The following is a 19190-nucleotide window of genomic DNA, read 5'->3' as shown; positions in this document are numbered from 1 at the left end:
AATTTCCTCTTTCTTTGTAATTTGCATTCCTGTACTCTTGCATTGTGAATAGAGACAAAAAATTATCTTATTGAAATTGAATGCACAAACTTGTTACCCTTTTTTGTAATTTGTATATTTTTCTCCTCCTTCTCCTCCTTCTTCTAACATAATTATTTCTTTCTTTATAGTTCTGAAGACGTTTTTCCAAATATTAAGATATTGTTTACAATATTTTATTTTTAATCCACTTGCATTTGGTTTGTGTATGTTAATAAAAATGAATATAATCTTATTTTTCAAATACTTTTACTCAAATTCCTGGATCCTTTTACTGAAAATGTATGTACCATCTCCACATAGAATAGTGCTGAATGTGTAATTGTGTATATATAAAAAAATATATAAATATACATATATTATTTCTTACTTTTAAATACATTTTATATTTGAGATTCCTATGAATTTTAGGATCAAATTGTCAAATTCTAAAGAAAAATATTTGCTTGGATTTTTATTCTCATGTCATTTTATATTATTAAGTGAAATATTTATATCATCTGCAAATCTATAAATTTTGATCAATCACTCCTTCAGTTTATTTTTTTAATATCTCTCTATGAAAAATTTTAAATTTTTCCTTAATACCTGAAATCTTTGCTACATATCTGCTATAAATATTTCATGCTATTTTAAATTGTCTCATTTAAAATCCATGTTATATTTTCTTTACTAGTCTATAGATATTTAATATTACATTATTGACATTTTGCATCCAATTGTCTTCTTAACCATTTTAAAATAATAATTCAATAAAAGTTGTGTAGATTTTTATTTATCCTTCACTTTCACATTAAATCTGTAGTTAATACAAATACTGTTTCTTCTTTTCAAATTACTGTATATTATGATTTTATTTTCTTGCCTCATATGCTGCTTTATTTGGGAGGGACTGAAGTTTTATTGGTAGGACAGTGATGTGATTTTATTTGTTCTTTATTTTTTAAAATTTTTTAAAATTTCATTTTATGCTTTATCTTTTTAAAATAAATAGATTACACAAAGTGTTACATTAAAAAACATAAGAGGTTCCCATATACCCCACTCCAACCCCCTCACCCCCATCATTTTTTATTGTATTTTTGGAAGATATATAGATGACAAAAAATATTACATTAAAAAACATGAGAGGTTCCCATATACTCTACACACATCCCACCCCATTCCTCCCACATCAACAACCTCTTTCATCAATGTGGCACATTCATTGCATTTGGTGAATTCATTTTGGCTTTTAAATCTGGTGAAAGTGGCCATTTCTTGTTCTGTACTCATTGGCAAGTTTCTGGCTTCTATTTTTCAAATAGTTATCTCTTTTTATATTTATTTCTTTACATTATCTGCACAATAAGTTCCTGTGCTTCATTTCATTTATATCATTATCAAATTTGTAGTCTGAGAAATTTATTATTGTCTCATTATTCTTTTCTCATTGTACACTTTTCTCCATATTTATATGAATTTATTGAAATTAACTTTTGATATTTTTTATTTCCATTAAAATTGTATCATTGTTTTGTGCAGATGTGCATATATATTTATATTTATGTAGGTATATTATTAAACCTAGTGAACACAAACAGTCTCATATTATGTCAGAAGCAACTGTACTCTGTATGATTATGGGCTTCCTATGACTAGTGATATTTAGAGTTATTTTCTGGCTCAGCATTCCATGTGGAATTTGTGAACTGATAGAATTGACCTGAGGTTAAGAATCATAAATTCCAAATGAGAAAGAATCATAAATAACTACACAGGGACACCTTTTTAAAATTACGTATCCTTTTCAATTTCTTTAGGATAATTGCTGGTCATAATTTGATTTGGAAAACCTCCCTGATACCAACATGGAGGAAAGAAGACTTGTCTTCTAATAGACTAGTCCACTGAGTCATTATCCACCTATAGAGTCATTTCAATAACTCTATCTGAAAAGATAGTGAGTGTCCCAAACATATTTGTGGGGTTTTATTGTCATACATTTAAGGCTTTTTTCTCCACTATTAACCTGAATGATTTTCTATTATTTGAAATGTTAGAAAAAATGGAATGCAGACATTACAAATTCCTATAATCACAGACACACAAACATGCTATTTTTGTAAAATATGCATATTTGCAAATTATCCTGTATACTCCATTTCCTTGGAGAAGTTGCCTAATAAAAATTTCCTACTGGAGGTGTTTCTTGAAAAATTGAATTTTCAGTAAGAGATTTTTAAATTGATTATGAGGTTTTGGGAATTTCTCTTCTAATTGATTGGATTCAGAATTATTAATGACAATACCCCCAATAATCAAGATGCCACTGATAGACCATGGCATGAATTAGCAATAGAGATATGGAAAATACCATCATTAGATACTGCTACTCAAATACTATTAAGAAGAATGGTTCTCAATGACATTGTATTTTATTGTTTAATAGAGTTTTGTAGAGTTAAATGTATAATGATGTTACAGATTGTTCCTAATATGCCAGACAGAGATTTTAAAAACAGCTCCAAACTCTGAGTTTAAGCAATGTATGAAGGATATGAAAGTTTCTAAGTGTGCCCTTAGAGAAACTCTTCTTATAGACACAGACTTGAAATTCATTAAACCGGACTCAGAGTCTTATTGTGCAAGTGGCTGATTTACAATATAAATTGAATTGTTAACATTGTTGGGTGTCTGCTGATAAAGAGGGGGTGCTGATTCAAAATGAGATCCCAAAAATTGGAGTAGGGACATATAGCTACAAATGGTAACAGTGGGGATATTGAAACCATGGATTCTGCTAAGTATTCTTTGCCAGATAAGTTCATAAACGCATCCCTTGGAGAATTCACCAACGCATCTCTAGTCAACCCTGAGAAATCAGACATCCAACATCCACATGGAGATACTAAACATACAGTGGCTGGTAAATCTGTAACTGCCTTCCCAGAAAAAGTCCTTAAAACCTCTGTATGAAGAGAGAAATCCTGTTTCACCAGATGAAAATGCAAATTCTGGTTTGTGAAGTGCAATTCTTCTCATGAATTACCTGATCACCCCTTTTTTTCATTTAGACCTATGACTAAACTGAAGTCACAATCATCCTCAAATGGTGATGTATGAACTGTAACCTGGGAAGAAGTGTGCTACAGTTTAAAAGAGCTGCATGATTTTTCTAATTTACATTAAATAAGGAGAAAAGCTATGAGAAAAAGATATTAAGAGTTTGGGTTAATAGTGTAAAGAACATAAAGTTCTATAAAGCTGAATTTAATGATATGACCCACTTAACATATTCTGTATAAAATATTTTAAATCAGTTTGTTAGAAAGAGATCTAACCGTTTGTTCTGGCACTTGGCTGAAACATGAACCAAAGGTGGGTGACATTGCCTGATGTTGAAATGCAAGAACTGTCCTGTTACAGAACACAAGAGAATCCAAATGCTTAGAGAAATTGGATGGTTAGAGTGGACTTATCATGTAAGACATGTTCACTCAATAAAGGAATGCCCAGAAGACACACTTTTCACCAGGATTGTGAGAAATAAATTTGTGAAAGAAACTCAATTATCCCTGAAAAGTTCTCCTTAGGTCAGCTACTACTAGAGAAATTGCTGACACTGAACTTTGATTCTTAAAAAGACCATTGCTGAGGAAGGGGTAAAGTGTTTGATATGGGAGTCCCCTATATTGTATATGTGAAATACTGTGATCTAAAACTTTTGTGAAGACAAAATTAAAAATTAGAAAAAAAATGAAAGGATGTAGACACTGAGGAAGCAATGAAAAAAATTTCCTTGCCACTGTACATACGGGGCAACACCTATTGCAGTGATGAAAGGGAAATTGTCAAAAATAAGGCCATGGCCCACTGGGTGGACTGGGGGAGAGTGTAAACTACAATGTAAACCACTGTCCAGATGGTGCAGTAGGGCTCCAAAATGTGTTCAATGTATTCACCAAATGCAATGAATGTCCCATGATGATGAAAGAGGTTGTTGATGTGGGAGGAGTGGGGCAAGGGGGTGGGGGTATATGGGAACCTCATATTTAATGTAACATTTTTTAAAAATAGAGAAAAAAACAAAAATAACAAAGCTTTATATTGTTTTTCATTTTTTAATATCCCAATTTATTTTTACTATATTTTAGTTTTTCTAAATTAGTATGTGTTCTATCTCTAATCTTTATTTATTTATTTATTTTTAAAGATCTATTTATTTATTTCTCTCCCCTCCCCCCTACCCCAGTTGTCTGTACTCTGTGCCTATTTGCTGCATCTTCTTTGTCCCCTTCTGTTGTTGTCAGCAGCATGGAAATCTGTGTTTCTTTTTCAGTTGATTCATCTTGTCGTGTCAGTCCTCCATGTGTGCAGCACCATTCCTGGGCAGGCTGCACTTTCATGCTGGGCAGCTCTCCTTATGCGGTGCACTCCTTGCATGTGGGGCTCCCCTACACAGGGGAAACCCCTGTGTGGCAGGGCACTCCTTGCGTGCTTCAGCACTATGCATGGGCCAGATCCACATGGGTGAAGGAGGCCCAGGGTTTGAACTGTGGACTTTCCATGTAGTAGACAGATGCCCTAACCACTGGGCCAAGTCTGCCACCTATCTCTAATCTTTAAACATATCATTTTGCTATTTTGCTATTAATTGAATTTGGCAATATATTAGGCTTCATTTTTGAAGAAGTATTGAACCACAGAGAGATTCAACTATGGCAGAGGAGGCACACTGGTGTGGGTATTATTGATAGGGGCACATGATTGGGAGGGAGTTATCCAGGGCATGTATAGAGGGTACATAAAAATGTTTGGATATATGTTGGGTATTTTCATAGTAGTTACAGTTACAAATGACAACTGAGGGAGTGCTGAGTCCCTAGCCAGGGGAGCTCTATCACATTCCCCAATGGAAAAGCAACAATCCCCCAAGTGCAATGGCAAAGACTAACAAAAAAGGATAGTCCAACAATGAGCCATTGATACTGATGATAATGATTATGAGCCTGTGTTCCTAAAATATGAACTATGCCTAGAGCTGCAGGGTGCCTAAGAGATACCTCCTGAGAACCTCCATATTGCTCAAATGTGGCCACTCTCTAAGCAAAATTCAGCATGTAAATGCATTACCTTCCCCCCAACATGAGACATGATCCCTGGAGAGGAGCCTCCCTTGCACCAAGGGATTACTATCAAACACCAGTTGGTGATGTAAATAGAAAAAGACTTTGAATTAAAGGGTCAACTCAGACCAGTAGAATATCTCACCCTGCATGTAGAATCATATGTTAAAAACTGCTTTTTGACCTTGAATAAGAGAGGGAAATGGCAAAAACAAATGAGTTTTTATGACTCAGAGTGTTCAAAAAAGAGTTGGGAGGTCATCAGAGCGATCATGCTTATGCACACCTCAGCAGGACTCCAGAGACAGCCAACATAGATACAACCCCAGGTACTGGATCTTCTGAGGACTACAGAGACCCACAGGTTCTATGGTAATGTCAGATGACTCTGGAATTCAGTGCCATGTCAGCAGACCCTACTTTGGAATTTGTGTTCCTGAGTGTGATGAAGTTGGGCTCAGATGTCACCTTTTTACACATGCCTCTTCTGTCACTTTTACACAACCTGTGGTGGACTCTAGGGTTGGTGTATATTCAGGAGACTTGAATCTCTGGACTGTCCATGTGCCAGCTGGGCCCTGAATCTTAGCAGAGTTGCAACTCCAACCATCTGGTTTGTTGGACTTACCCAAGTCTGCTAATAGGGAGGTTAAGATGGTCAACCATCTCACCAGGACACTGAGAGTACCTACAACTGCAAGCAGGGGAATTGCATCCATCATCCAGTGGAATCTAAGCCCCCTCTTGATATAGAGGTGGAATGGACATCACCATCCCAGGGTCCACAAGATGGAGGGAGAAAATATGGATTAGAGTGGACTTACTAATATTCTACTGTGGAAATACTGTGACTAGTAATGGAAGAAATTGTAGCATTGGTATGGAGAAAGTGGCCACAGTAGTTGCTGAGGGTAGGGACAGGAAAGAAGAGATGTGATGTGGGGGCAATTTTGGGACTTGGAATTGTCCTAAATGATATTGCAGGGAAAGATGCTGGACATTTTATAACCTGCCATAGCCCACTGAATGTACTGGGAGAGAGTGTAAAATACAATGTAAACTATAATCCATGTGGAGCAGCCGTGCTCCAAAATGTATTCACCACATGCAATGAATGTGCGACATTCATGAAAGAGTTTGTTGATGTGGGAGGAGTTGGGTGAGGGCGGTTGGGGTATATGGGAAACTCTTATATATTTTGAATGTAACGTTAAAAAAAAAGAGAATGTAGAACCAATAATAATAATAATATAATAATAATAATGTAGTGCAAAAAATAGTACTAACAAAAGCGAAATTTGATTCTTTGATCAAAATCCTCAAAATTTTAGCTAAGCTGTCAAAGGAAAAAAGAGTATGCAAATAATTAAAATCAGAAATTAAAGTATGTTCAAAATAAGGTTTATAAGGTGATAGGATGAAAAACTGTATGCCAACAAATTAGATAACCTTTGTGAAAAGGACAAAATTCTAGAAACACACAAACTGCTTAAACTGACTCAGAAGGAAAAGATATCCATGGGCAAATAAATAAAGAGATTGAATCAATAATCACATACCTCCCTAAAAAGTAAAGCAGGACCAGGTGGCTTCATTGATCAATTTAACAAATATTCCGAAAAGATTTAATACAAATACTTTTCAAAACTTCCAAAAAATAAAGTGAAGTAGCAATTCTTATTTCATTCTTTGAGGTAATCTTCACCCTAGTACTAAATGAATGTAAACATATCACAGTTAAAGAAAATGAAATACAAATATCCCATATTTTTTAGTCTGTTAGGCTGCAATACCAATATAACAAAAATGAATTGCCTTTTAAAATGGGGATTTATTAGATTTAAAGCTTAAAGTTCTGATTTCTTGAAAATGTCGAAATGCACACATCATCAGTCAATGCTTTCTTCTTTTTTCACTTTTTATTATCCTTTTTTAAAGATACATAGATTGCACAAAAATTTACATTAAAAAATATAAGAGGTTTCCATATACCCCCACTCCCCACCCCCAACTCCTCCCACATCTACAACCTCTTTCATCAGTGTGGCACTTTGATTGCATTTGATGAATACATTTTGGAACACTGCTATAAAGCACGGATTATAGTTCACACACTCTCTCAGTCCATTAAGTGGGTAATGGCAGGATATATAATGTCCCTTATCTGTCCCTGAATATCATTTAGGACAATTCTAAGCCCCAAAATGTCCCATATCACACCTTTTCTTCCCTCTCCGTGCCCTCAGGAACTCCTATGGCCACTGTCTCAACAGCAATGGTAAAGGCTCTTGCATTGCTAGAGTCACAATAATTTTATATTAGAACTGACAATCCTGTATTCTTCTGTTACATGGCAAGACATATGATCTCTCCCTTCCCTTCCAGGTATCATGCTTTCAGCTTCTGGCTTCCATGGCTTTTTTTCTAATTCTGTGGCTTTCTCTCTGTCTTTTCCTACATAATCAACTTGATTATATAGGAGTGCAGTAAAAGGATTATGAACTATCCTGGGCCATTCCTTATTTGAGGTAGGCTATTCTAATGATCCTTTAGTGAAATGACCTAATTAAAAGGTTCCACCCATAATAGGTTCATGTCCACAGAATGGACAAGTTGTTGGGGGGGGGGGGGAGAGGGGGGGTGGGGGGGTGGGGTTGAATGGGACCTCACATATATATTTTTAATGTAATATTATTACAAAGTCAATAAAAAATAAAAAAATTAATAAAAAAAAAAAAAAAGAACATATTTTCTGGCGGTACACAAACTACCACACCGTATTAAGACAGACTCTAATACTCTCAATAAAATTCAAGTAAACTGAATACAATTACACATCAGAAAAGTTCTACACCATTATCAAATTGGATATATCCCAAGTGTGCAAGCACAGAGTTCAACATAAGAAAATCAATTAATATAATTCACCATATTAGTAAAAATAATAATACTTTTAAATCATGAACATCTCAATTGATACTGAAAAGACATTTGAAAAAATCCAGCACCTGTCCTTGATGAAAAAACACAGAAAACATGGACTACAAGAAAGCTATCTCAACAAGATAAAGGACATATTTAGAAAATAAAAGCTAAAAATGACTCAATCTTGAAGTACTGAAAGTTTTCACTACTGTAATTCAATATCTGGAATTTCTACCCAGACTGATTAGGCAAGTGAAAGAAATAAAATACATAAAACCTGGAAAGCAAAAACAAATATTGCACATTTGCTCATGATAAGATCTGATATGTAGACTACACTGAAAAATCCTCAGCAGTACTATTAGAGCTATTAAGTAAGTTCAACAAAGTTGCAAAGTAAAAGTTTAACATCCAAAAATTCAATGGTGTTTCTATTTTCAAGTGCAAATAATCTGAAGTTGAAATTAAGAAAAACATTTCATTTACAATAACAACTAAAAGTATGAAGTGCATAGGAATGTATCTATTCAAGGATCAAAAATGCTAGAAGAAATAGAGACATTAGTAAATGGTAGGATAGTCCACATTCATGGAAGACTAAATATTTTTCAGATTTCAGTTTTACCCAAACAAATTTATAATTTCTATGTAGTAACATTCAAATTTAACAACCTTCTTGGCAGAAATGGTAAACTCTAGCCTGAAATTTTTATGGAATGGCAAAAAGCCCTAAATAGACAAAAAACCTTGAAAAATTAAATTTGAAGGACTCATATTTTCCCATGTTAAAACTTATTCCAAAGCTATGGAAATTAAAACTGTATGATACTTGCTCAAGGGCAGACATATATAACAATGAAATAGAATTTAGAGTGCAGTTATAAACCCTCACAATTATGGGCAATTATCTTTGACAGGCCAAGTCCACTTAATTGGGAAAGAAAATCTCTTCAACAAATTGATTTAGGAGAACTGGGTTGTTGTCTGCAAAATAATAGAGACCCCTCTCTCACACCATAAAAAAATATTGCACTCAAAGTACATCAATGTCCTAAATATAAGAAATAATCCTTCGACCTTCCTGGCAGGAAACCTAAGGAAATACCTTCAGAACATCAATACCTTCAGTACATCAATGTCCTAAATATAAGAAATAATCCTTCGACCCTCCTGGCAGGAAACCTAAGGAAATACCTTCAGAACCTCAGGTTGAGGCAGTAGTTTCTAAGGTTATACCCCAAAAGCAGAAGCCATAGGAAGAAAATATATTGTGATTTTATCAATATATGTTTTAAAATTGTGTGTCAATATATATCCTTATGAAATTTGAAGGATAGCAGAATAAATGGAGAAAATGTTTGGAAATAGCATATCTTTTTGAGGCTTAATTTCAGAATATATCAAATAATCTACAACTCAACAACAAAAAGACAAGCAATCCAATTTAAAAAATAGGTAAAATATATGAATAGACATTTATCCAAAGAAATATACAAACGAAGAATAAACACCTGAAAATAAGCTCAACATCATTAAGCATTTGGTACAAGTAAAGGAAAATCAATACCTCTCATTTCACACTTACTAGAATTGTTCTTATTAAACAAATGAAAATAAATTTTGGAGTTGGTATGGAAAAATAAGGGCATTAGTTCATTATGGTAAGAAAGTAAAACTGTGGAAAAGTGTTGGGCATTTCATCAAAAAGTTAACCAAAGATTTACTACGTGACCTAAATCTTACTTCTAGATATTAACATAGATGAATTGAAAGTAGGGATCTGAACATCTATTTGTCAAAAAAATTTAATAGCAACATTATAGACAATTTGACAAAACATGGAAACTATCTATATGTTCATTAACTGAAGAATGAATAAACAAAATGTGGTGTAAACATTGAATATATAAAAATGAAATTCTGAGACGTGCTCCTATATGGGTTAACTCTGAAGACAATACGTTTTCTGAAATAAGCCAGGTACAAAAGTACAGATATTGTATGAGCTCATTAATATGAAGTAATATGAATATGCAAACTCATAAATTCAGAAACTAGAATATATGTTACCAATGTCCAGTACATAGGTAGGGAATAAGGATATAATGCTTACTTGGTATAGGGATAGCTTCTGTTTTTGGTACTGGAAAAAATTGGTAATAGTAGTGATGGTAGCACAATATTTTGAATATAATTAATACCACTGAATTGCACACTTGTATTTCAGTGAAAAATTTTAGGTCATATATATATTCTACCAGTATAAGAATTTTTAAAAAATCCTTAGAAGTGTGCAATTCAATCTTTGAATCCTTAGGTAAGCTAAGGACTATAGTTCACAGTATAATTATAACAATATGGTTGCATCAGTTGTAATAAAAAAACACATTATTAGAATATGTTAGTAGTAGATAACAGTGTGTGGTGGTGTATATAAGAACTCTGTATTTCCTGCATGATTTTCCATAAAATTACAACTACTTAATTTAAAAAATGAATATAATGCAAAGAACTACCAAAATCACTCTGTAATGAAAAAATTAGTTTCAAGTGAAAATTACAATTTCAGAAAAAGTTGTGATGCCCAAATTAATGTCTTTGCTTACTGACACTTGCTATTCTTTTTGAGAGGTTTAATGGTGATATTGATAAATGTGTATTTTTGGTATAGTAAATGAAATATGTCATATTTGAAGATATGCATTACTCTTCAAACAAATATTTTCCAGATGAACACTATTTGCAAAGATTTGCAGGCAAAATCCATTCCAGTTGATTTTTTTTTCATTTCTCTAGTCACCATACTTCCCTGAAGAATTTGTAACTGTATTAATTACTGGCAGTGGATATGGACACTTCTATTTTTGAGCATACATATCAGAGACTTTCCTGGAAGTTTCTTAACCTCCCCCATATCAATACACTTCTGATTGACATCTATTAAAAAGAATTTTCAGAAAATTCTCAATAATCTATGTTCCTCAAATCTACTTTTGTTCCTAGTAACTGATAATCTGAGATGTACCCCTTCATTATTGTGATATACCATGTATGAGGATCTCTTCAATGCAATTTTGATAAAAATGTGCCACAATCATTTTACTTGTTTTCTTTTAAAACCCATTCTAATATATATCCTATTTTTCTTTAATTTACCAGCTACTGGAAAATTTTTTGTTGTTGTTGATAATTTTAAACAGTATGTGGTTTTGTTTCATGACATAATGTTAGTTAAAAGTTCTATAAAAGATATTTTCCCTGAGTTGTTGTTGTGGATACATTATAATATCAACAAATTGTATTTATGATATGACTTAAAATTGAAAATATATTGAATCACCAGTGACATGTGAAAGGCTTCTGAATACTTGTCTTTTGTTAACTTTAACAAAAAAATTTATGCTAAGTTTATTGATAATAAACACTATTATGAGTTTAACTAATCTCAAATGTATAACCAAGGAATTCTTACCAATCAGGAGGTGAGGCAGAACTGGCCTCTCTGGAAGGTGATGTCACCATTCCTTCAGGTCTCCTGAGACGGATGACCCATAGGTCTACTTCATAATGTAGAAACATGTTGTACAAAGAAACTAAAAGTAGAATTGTTCATATCACTAAAGTTAAATGTAGACTTCTCTGATAGGTAACTCTGTGGATTTTAATCATTAAAAAGTGGTAGGATCACAGATTTTGTAAAGTGTCTATAAGGTGCAAGGGAAATATTCAAGTTATAGATGATAAATGTAATTCATCATTTATCAGGTATATATATATATATTTTTTTAATTCACGTATTTCTTTAAATGCCTAATGAAAACTTTAGATGCATAGCAGTTATATGTCTCTATCTGTTTAGCATACTTTATTTCTGCTCTAAATTAGTCTGAATGTCATTTTTCTGTTTTTACAATAGGTTTTAAAAATGGTACCTGATGAAATGTATGTGATATATAGAATAACTCAAAATATGGAAAATATAATATTACAGAAATTATCAAGAAATTAAACTAGCACAGGAACTAAGAATGAAACTCAACTGGTTAGTAAAGGATAGTTAAGACCTTTAAGGGCAGCGATAAGTTACCAATGCATTTCATAGGAATAAATCCATGTAAGCAATAATTTTTCTTTAAATATCAAATGGATTTGTTGAGATATCCAGTGAAGTTTTTACTGGAAACAGTTTCTTATATTTATTGCCTGGATATTAGGACTAGATAATGCTCTATCTAGGTTTTAAATTACTAAAATATTTCATGCCTTTAAAATTTCATAAGGAATACTTTTCCCATTCATTTTGGTTTTCCATATTATAGTACTGTGAAGTAAATAATTTCTAAATATTCTTGAGGTAATAAAGAGCAGGGAGAAAAGTGTGAACTTTCTCATACACCTAAGAGTATGCATTTAATCATCACAGTGCACTGTGCACTGTGAAGTAGCAGATGTATGGAAATTTAGCCAGTGCACAGTGGACTGTGAAGTGGCAGATATATGGAAATTTAGGTAGGGGAATGAGAATTTGTACAGACTGAAGAGAAAGATGCAATCTGTGAGAGGAATGAGATCTCTAATGATTAAAAGCCATGCATGATTTTGATAGAAGAAAATCAACTGGAATTTTGGATAGGTCCAATAACCTACCCTTAGGTTAGAACTATCATAGAGTTTGATATGATATTTAATAAAATACTTCATTTAAAATGTTTTTCTTCATGAAATAAATTTGATAGAAAAAATTCATAAATGAAAGATTATATAAAAATTTTCATAAAATATTTTGCAAACTACTACAAATTCATGCATATGATCAATGAAAGTAAATGAAAATTAGTATTACTGTTACTATACATATATAATGTTATCCAAATTGTGTACTAGTTTTTCAATTACATATAATTATAAATAAATAAATATTAATAAGAACGTAAATTCTAGCATTTTTATAGTTTTAACCCTCTATTCTGTTTCCAAACCAAAAAAATTTAAATAATTCTGCAATTATATCCTTGAAGATAGTGTTTTAGAGTTGAAAGCATAATTAAAACAGAAAAAGAACTTATTTATGATTTGGAATGTTCCAAGTTAAGCACAAATAAGATAGATACAATAACAATAGCTAATTTGATTAAGGAGGTTCCAGAAAAATCTAGGTAAGCATAGAGTCAAAATATATGGACAGGAATGAGTCATTCATCAAATATTAGAATTCATGTCAATTGTAAGAAGGGTTATTTGAGGATGAATAATATCAGGTGGGATCCTTTTATTAGAGACCACATGCCAGTGAAATGGTAAAGTAGAGAGATAGCAAGGGAACTCTAGTACATAAAGCAACAGAAAATGGAATAAATTATCATCTGAAACAAATAAAATATTTTATAGATTGTGGGACAGAGGAGGAAGGAAGGAGTTCGCATTTATGCCTTATATTAAACTGAAAGAAAAGAGTGACAAGACATCTATCTGGTCTCCTTTGGATTAATCATTCCAAGAAGTGCCTCAGAATATTCATAAAATTTGTTAGAGGATCAAATGCTAAGACAGACAACCAAAGAACAAGAAATATGAGGAAACATCTTAGTAAGCCGTTACATTAAAAAGCATAAAAAAACAGCTGTATATTATGCAAAAAAAAAATGGGTGAGTGCAGAGGATCTCTTTTAGAACATGTCTGGGATGATCATTCACTAAGGAAGAATATGAGGCTATATCACATGACATGTCCAGGCAGTGTGTTAAAATAATTTTAATGAAATGTAGTAAAAGTTATTCAATACCTGAACTGTTCATAGATATTGATTTAATTTTAAATCATTTAATAAACAGATTTTCTGAACCAGTAAATACTAAAATGAACATTATTAATGTTAATACTAAAATTAACATTAACATCAGGAAAGAAAATGAAAATGGATACATGACCATTCATTACTTTCAAAATATTTTATCCAATTCCTTTATGATGGATTTCTGATGAATTTTTAGTCCTATATTGATACAAACAGGACATTTTGTCTGTGAATAATGTGTATTGTCTCTATTTAAATTTTAGTGTATTTTATCATACTATACTTTAATTACTGGGTTAATATAATATTTTAGAAGACATGGAAAATCTCACAATATTCACAGAATTTCTCCTCATGGATATCTCAACCTCCCAAGAGCTCCAAGTCCTGCAAGGTCTGATATTCTTAACATTGTATCTAGGGGCCCTGAGTGGTAATGTTTTAACTCTTACTGCCATTGTAATCAACCCACATCTACACTCACCAATGTATTTCTTTATTGGCAATTTGTCCCTTATATATCTTTGCTGCACTTCAGTTGCTCTTCCCAACATGATTGTGAATTCTCTGACAGGCAATAAATCAATTTCTCTCCTAGCCTGTGCCTCTCAGATTTTCCTGTTTATCTTCTTGGTATCCACAGAACTAGCCTTCCTGGTGGTGATGTCATATTATCGCTATGTTGCCATTTGCCACCCTCTGCACTATGGGCTTATCATCACCCCACATATGTGCACACAGACAGCTGGTGGCTCATGGGGAAGCGGTTTGGTTTATTCTTCTATCCATACAGGTATCATGTTCAGGCTTCCATTCACAAAATATAATATGACCCACCAATATTTCTGTGATATACCTCAAATTTTGAGACTCTCATCTTCAAATGTTCAGTTTCCTGAGTTTATGGCCTTAACTATAAGCATTTGTATTGTGTTAGTATGTTCTGCCTTTTTGTTTAAGTCATATATTGATATATTTTCAATGGTGCTTAAGACGAATTCTGTAGAAGCCCGTAACAAAGCCTTATCCACATGTACCCCACAGTTAGCAACTCTCATTTTATTTGTAATTTCCTTGATGATGGCAGCCTTTGGTCCCATTGCAAATGAAGCATCTTATAGTAATCTTCTCATAGCCATGTTCTACACCATGGTTCCCCCATTCATAAACCCCATCATGTATAGCTTGCGGAACAGAGAAATTAACACAGCACTAGGCAGAATGTTTCACAGATATTTTGAGTTCCCAAGGAGAGTTTTCATTTTATTTAAGAAATTCTGAATAACATTTAAATGAAGATTAATTATATTTAATATATGTTCTAAAAATTGAATCAAGCCCTAGTAAATGTCAGGTTTTATGTAATTATTATCCTTTTGCTTTTTGCATATGTGATAGTGAGTGATACCTTTCTGTATCCTAATTTTTCAAGTCCATAATCATGTGTAGTTTATGTATTCTTCTGGAAAAGATTTTCCACATATAAAATACTTTGAATAATGTACTGAATGTTTATGAGCTACAAACAAAAAAATGGTATCATACAGAGAAACCCATAGATTAGTTCCTAAACAGATATCTATACATTTGAGACAATTTCAAGATTCTGGATATTGCTACCTGTTAAAAGAATATTGACTGTTTTGAATTAGATAATTCAATTCAAATTATGGAATTATAAATTTGCCTTTATACAAAAGTGTACACCAAGTAATAAAATGTTTAAAATTGAGATGCATTTGCAAAATAAGTAAAAAATGGCATTATAGCACTGAGAACCATTCTAAAGGTGCTTTCCTCATTTAAATGTGGACTATTTTATAAACCTGGCCTTTTATACAGATTATCTTTGGATACTTTCACTCTCTCCATTTGATCTGGCTGAAAAGGATCTTGTCATGCTCAATTCATTCACGTTTTCTGCATGATGAAAAATAAGTAATCATATTGGAGTGTGTGGTGACACTGTTTGCTCCAATATTCTTGGACCTACAGATCCTCCTTTGCTCAAGGACCTTGAGTGTCAGGCTACTAAATAAAGTATTATTGATACATTCCTCTCCCTATTGCCCCAATATATAAATATTCATTGGAGACAGACTGACATGGATGGGGATGTTTTATGATATCCAATCCACACCCTGGTCATATATATATATGACAGGGTGGGAAAGGAGCCAGGTTCTCCATTAGGACAACAAACACAGTGAGTGATGCTGTAATTAAAATACCTCCCTTTATTGGTCATGGATTGAGACCTGCTGGCTAAGGGGAACCATGGTTTACTTATGAACCTGACCATGCCCTATCTCTTTGCTATGTTGTTCTTCTGTTCAGTCCTGTTTGAGTCATGCATTATTTAGTGATGCAGACACTTACACTGAAGTGGGTTGATATCTCTTTAGGTGCCCTTCTTCCTGACCAACAGATTTGCATACTTGGCTGGGTTACCAAAAAAATCACACTATGGCATGGTGTAGGCTTAAGTTATTGTCATTCCCATTTCCCCAAGGTGATGCCAACTTCTGTAGGGGTGATTGACATGGGGACACAAGGGACATAAGCAGTTTTCCTGTTTATAAGCAAGATGTAACATGGTAGATAAGGGTGGAATGGAAGGAGGTGAGTTTGGTAGATGCTGGAAATTATATTTTGGCTCCTGACTTGTTTCATGCTCCCATGCCACTCATAACACACAAGGTGTCAAATGTTGGAAAAGACTCCAATGGAGAGTCTGCAGTCCCCCTGAAGGGAGCTCCACTGCATTGTCTGGGCTACTTACAAACCTCAGATTTGGCTGGTTTTCAAACACAGAACAAATAGTAGGATTGCTAAAAACCAAGCTGTGGACATTTATGTCCTGCCATGGCTCACTGGGTGGACTAGGGGAGAGTGTAAACTACAATGTAAACCATTATTCATGTGGTGCAGCAGTGCTGCAAAATGTATTCACCAAATGCAATGAATGTGCCATGATATTGAAAGAGGTTGTTGATGTGGAAGGAGTGGGGTGAGGGAGGTGGGGGTATATGGGAACCTCTTATATTTTTTTAATGTAACATTTAAAAAAATTAAGAAAAAAATAAAAACCAAGCTGTTATAATGAGGCATTTTTTCTAAGAGCAAAATATGGAAGCTAAAAGCCAAATATTGTAAGAGAGCAACAGAACATGAAGTTTGGTTCGTGCATAGGTTCAAAGAGAGGGCATTGCAAACTCAGATGGCTAGGGCTGAGAGGTACAGTCTTGGAAATGTTAATGTTAATCCTAATCCTCTGCTACAAGATATTTTTCCTGTATCAGACAGGGCAGCTGAAAGAAGGGAGATGTAGGTAAACCCATGCTGCTTTCAGTCCGTGTTGCTGGGAGTATAAATGTCATATTCCTAACCACAAGAAACATCCTAAATATAGAACTCCATGGAAAGCTCTTCATTTTGCTGTAACTCTGCTGAGGGTAAAGGTGATAAACACTTGACTATGAGGGTCTGATTGTGGAAGGACATGGATGAAAATTTACTGTCTTTGACAACATTGGAGGCATTCATAAAAGTAGACTCACCCACCCCTCTGTCCCTTTTGTTGTCCCTGAGATAACAGTGGAGGAAGTTGTAAGAAAGCTCCATCATAACATCCTGTTTTGTGATGGACATAGGAAGGTATCTGCTGTCTTCACTGAGTCAGGTCAGGGAGGACAAGACTCGGGATCAAAGTAATTGGAAGCATCCACACCCAAAGGGTCATAAGAGCAAAACAAAATGCAACCAGGAAAAGACAAAGGAGGGCTGGGTCCACTCATTGGGAAATGTGACTTTGGGTACTAATTTAAGAGGTGAATAGAGTAGATTTTAATGTAAATTCTATAGGAGAATTTCATCAACACTATTGGGAAAGTGGTGTCCTTCTAAGTTAATCATTAAGACCCTAGTAAGACCCATAAAGGAGTGGGGAAAGGGGTCCCAGGATTGGAAAAATGTTTTGAATCCAGCATTGCCACATTTTAAATCCCTGAACACAGTCTTGGGTGGAGGAAAATGACAGTTAATAAGGTCTCCCCATACCCTGCACAGGACAGTGAGGAAGACAATTTTAACTATGAGTTGATGTGTCAGATAAGAAGGAAGATTTCCCGTGGTTTGTACAATGATATTATCCCCCTTTAAAAATTAAAGTTGGAGAAAAGTACCCCAGGTCATTACTTTAAAGGTTAGGACTCCATGCAGGCAAGTGTGTTGACCCTGTCACAGTTCAGCAGCACAGACTGGTCTTTAAAAAATCCTCAGGAAACTGGAGCTTGCAACCCCTGTACTCTGCAGTACCTAATATCATTGCTGTCACTGATGGGTAACAGCTGACACAGGGGATGCTGATATTGAGAAGCCTAATGACTTTACCATCCTTCTGCAAGTTAGACTCAAGATCAATTTACATTCATATGGAACAGCCTCCATTATACACTTAACATGTTCATGAAGGAATGTCTTAAATCCCTTTCAGTTTGTAATCTCTTAGTAGGGCTAGATTTATATCAGACATGATTACCCCCAAATTTTTTATAACCTCCATTATATTGATGACATCTACATTGCAGACCCCTACGAAAGTTGATTGAGCAAGTCTTACAAAAAATCTTGACTATTATAACATTTAGACATTGAGCATTCAACCATGACTAAGTCCAATACTATGCCCAACGAGGACAATTTCCAGGGTCCACTTGAGTCAATAGACAAAGAATCATATGAGACAAAGACAAACTGTAGTTATTTTCACTGAAATCACCTAATACTGAGATAGGCCTCTTGGACTACTGAATACAACATGTGCCACATTGGGCATTTTTTAGGCCCATCTAGTTAAGGTCACCAGTAAGGCAAAAACTTTTAAAGGGAACCCCTAACAACAAAAGTTCTGGAGGTCCTGCAACAGGCAGTGACAGAGCTCTGCCACTAGGGCCAAAGGGTCCCTCCATTCCTGTATTATTACAGATCTTGGCAACTCTTAACCCTAGGGGCCTGGAGCCTGTGGCAACAAAGCATGCCATGGGGATGCACTGACTTCCAGAAATTTGTCTCATCCCTCAGAGCTTCATATATCTGGTGTTCTTTCTTTCCAGGCTTTCTCAGCTGTGCCTATGCTCAACTGGAAACTATTAGGCAAACAGACAAATTCTTCCTGCAATGCACAGGGCAGGACATATCCTGGATCTCTAGAATTGTCATGCATAAACAAAATGGCTGTATATCTCATGATTAATATTATAATGAGGGGGTTTAATTCTACCTTCAATTCACTGGACTACTGCACCTGGAGTTGTAAAGTGCA

Source organism: Dasypus novemcinctus, chromosome 28 (assembly GCF_030445035.2).
Source record: "Dasypus novemcinctus isolate mDasNov1 chromosome 28, mDasNov1.1.hap2, whole genome shotgun sequence".
Lineage (NCBI taxonomy): Eukaryota > Metazoa > Chordata > Mammalia > Cingulata > Dasypodidae > Dasypus > Dasypus novemcinctus.
Note: the sequence above shows the minus strand (reverse complement) of the source record.